Source organism: Triticum urartu, chromosome 3A (genome assembly GCF_056163025.1).
Source record: "Triticum urartu cultivar PI428250 chromosome 3A, HENAU_Tu73, whole genome shotgun sequence".
NCBI classification, from domain to species: Eukaryota; Viridiplantae; Streptophyta; class Magnoliopsida; order Poales; family Poaceae; genus Triticum; species Triticum urartu.
In genome coordinates, this window is record NC_141875.1 from 396,398,024 (window position 1) to 396,401,678 (window position 3,655).

Sequence of the window (3,655 nt, forward strand, 5' to 3'; positions counted from 1 at the left end):
GTATCCTCTTGCATCCGAGCTCCAAAGTCGGGTTGTATCCGGGCTCCAACGACGGACTGTGTCTGAGGAGGCACAGAGTACCTCGTGTTTGAAAAAGTTTGAACAAGTTTATCCGATCTTAATGCTGAAAATCTCTCTATGGAGCCAGCCGCTTGCAGCCGAGCTTTATGCCGGAAATGTCCTATATGGATTTAGCCACTTTGCATCTGAGCTTTATGCCAGAATGCTTCTGAGCTGTGCAATTTATTTGCCGATGAGATGTATATATCCATTAGCCCTCAAGGTGTGTGTCATCCTAAAACCCGAGATGCACATTAGAGGAGATAGTGATCGGTGAACGGGCCCTTGACATAATATAGGTACCAGTTTTAAGAAGTCACCATAATATATTAGCTTGATGTCAGATAAGTCCCAGATGGTACCTATGGTTGTCCGAAGACGCGTTTGCTCATAGTTCGGTCAAGCCGAACACTGCACACTTTGAATTTTCTGCATTAAATAGGCAACGTAGTAGCCCCCAAGACATTGGTCAGGTGGCAACACCAGATCAGGGGATCGATGTGCTCCTTTAATATTAGTAAATGATAAGCCCGAAGCCCAGTAGCCCCCAAGCCTTAATGTGGGCACGGGTAGCCAGATTAAGGATTGATATCCGGAGTAAAATCACAAATTATGTGTAATGATTCTATGTATCCAAGTACTCTACATCATTAATGCTCGGATTCGCACTGTACAAAACTTTGTTGATCGACCATCAGCTTCAACCTCCTCGGCCAGTAGCCGGCGAGTGTTTGTCCCACTGTATAAAGCCTTTATGAGGACAAAGATTTACGACAAACAAGGCAATCCGACCATACGGTTTTATAAACAAAGGTATGCGGAGAGAATGTTATATTACTATTTAATGTAAGAAACATCTTCCAAAGAAAATAGTCCCACTATCGGCTCCTTTCTTTGGGTTTTCATGCCGACCATGATCATGAAACCTCACCTCCGATCAATGTGGGAGAAAAATATTAAGGATTTAGTTTGGGGAAAGTTCCCGAACTTATGTGGTCTTTAGCGAACCTAAATTTTCACTTCTGTTGTTGCCGACCAATTATATCCTTTAAGATCGCTAGCTTTCGGCTTCACCCAGTCTGAGGTACTAATTCGGATGACCCGGTAGTAATAATCACAGAGGTGCTCCTTTTACCGCCTAGCTGAACAACCAGGAACGTAGGGGTGAGCACAGGAGCCAGGCAACCCAGCTTGGCCAAAATCTTAAGTCAAATTGACGCATATTTATGGCTTTATAATGATGATTACGGAAGGCAGCCCTCATATATTAAATACAAACATCGATGATATGTTTATTTTGACTCCGTTGCGACCGTTTATCAGTTCAAAGTGGCCCATCGTCGGCTTCCACCCCCTTGTAGATGCTACGCAGAGTGTTTCCGCAATAACAAAATAACCCTTAGCCGGCGTCTCGGTGCCCGAAGACGGTTGTGTTAGCGGAAATGGGGCAATCAGATATGCGGGCTTTATAACTTTCACTTAGTCATAGGAGCTTAAAGTTGGGAGGCCAGTTACTAGCCCTCGGTTAGTGTTCGACGACAGTCGAGGTCAAGCCGTAAACACTTCGGCCAATGTTATGAACGGTCTGTCATTTAAAACGGGGTGACCTCTATCGATCTTATAGTTTAACACAGTCATCGGATCGCTGACCAGTTTGCGCTTATTGTGACAGTCAGTTTTCGGCTTTCTCCATGGAGGCGCTTAACCATGCGAGCTGGAAGCACAATCGCAGTGGTTCTCCCTTCGCACGCCTAGCCGAACAAAGTGGAACATAGGAGGCAAGTACAGGAGCCGGGCAACCCAACTATTGACCGAAGACACAATTCAAAACCGATGCATATAAAGCGGTATCCGAGAATGTTTTGCTGAGGAGTCCATGGAATACCTTGGCTTTTGGTGGGTTTGGTTCTAGCCGCAACCCCTCTTTGACATTGCCGAAGCCTTAAAGAAGTCCGGCGTTGAACTGCGAGACTTATGCTGGAAGCACATAAATAGGTTAAAAGTGCCATAAGCTTGGAAACCTAAAAAATGCAATGTCTCTATCCGGTGGCATGCCTGGCAACTCTTCTGGAAATACATCGGGAAATCCTTCACCACTGGTACTTCCTCCTGTACAACTCCTGATAAGGAATTTACTTGAGTCCTAATCGGCACATGTCGGGATACATACTTGATCCTTCTTCCTTCTGGGGTGGTGAGAAAAATTGACTTACTGGCGCAATCGATGTTTCCTCCATACATCGATAGCCAATCCATACCCAGAATCACATCCAAACCTTGCGACTCTAGAATTATCAAGTCAGAAGGGAAAACATGACTACCTATGGTTAATGGCAACTGAAAACATCCAATGCTTGCCATATACTCGGCTCCGGGTGATGTTACTAGCATGGGTGTCTTAAGAACTCTAGTGGGAAACTTATACTTATCCACAGATCCCCTTGATATGTATGAATGCGATGCACCAGTATCGAAAAGAACGACTACAATAAATAACTTAACCAAAAACTTACCTATTACTGCATCCGGCTGGGCTTCAATCTCCTCCACGTTAATGTGGTTCACTTGTCCCTTATTGAAAGGGTTGGGCTTCTTCCTAGAGCTTCCGTTGTCGTTTCCATTCTTTGCTTCAGGACATTCATTAGTGTAATGTCCGGTCTTCTGGCACTTGTAGCAAGTAACGTGGCTTAGATATTTCTTGGCGGGCGTTGCTAGGTTGGAACGGTTATGTCCGTTGCTTCCTCCATTACCATTCACATTCTTGGAGCCACTATGGTTGTGCGAACTCCCTCCAGGGTGATTGTGACCTCCATGGTTATGCTGAAGGGGTCCTCCCGAGTTCGGGGTAAAATGGGGTCTTTGTTGAGCTCCAGAATTATAATTCCTCTGTCCATACTTCCTCTTGCGGTTATCAATCTGCTGTTGCTTCCCTTCAATCATGAGAGCTCTATCTACCAACTCCTAGTAGTTATTGAAATTTGCCACCATCAACTACATGCTCAGCTCATCATTCAGTCCTTCTAGAAACTTCTCTTGCTTAGCTGCATCTGTAGCAACGTCATCTGGGGCATAACGTGCTACCTTACTAAAGTCATCAACATACTGGCCAACTGTGCGTCCTCCTTGGTGTAAGTTGCGAAACTCATGCTTCTTCATGGCCATAGCTCCTGTTGATACATGGGCATTGCGAAAGGCTTGCTGGAACTGGTCCCATGTAACTGTGGTATAGGATAGGTGACAGTGTAATTCTCCCACCATGAGGCTACTGTAGGGGAACGTTGCAGAAAACAAAAAAATTTCCTACGTTTTCACCAAGATCCATCTATGATTTCATCTAGCAATGAGTGATCGGATGCATCTACATACCTTTGTAGATCGCGAGCGGAAGCGTTCAAAGAACGTGGATGAGGGAGTCGTACTCGTCGTGATCCAAATCACCGGAGATCCTAGCGCCGAACGGACGGCACCTCCGCGTTCAACATATGTACGGTCAGCGTGATGTCTCCTCCTTCTTGATCCAGCGAGGGGGAAGGAGAGGTTGATGAAGATCCAGCAGCACGACGGCGTGGTGGTGGATGCAGCAGTCACCGCAGCA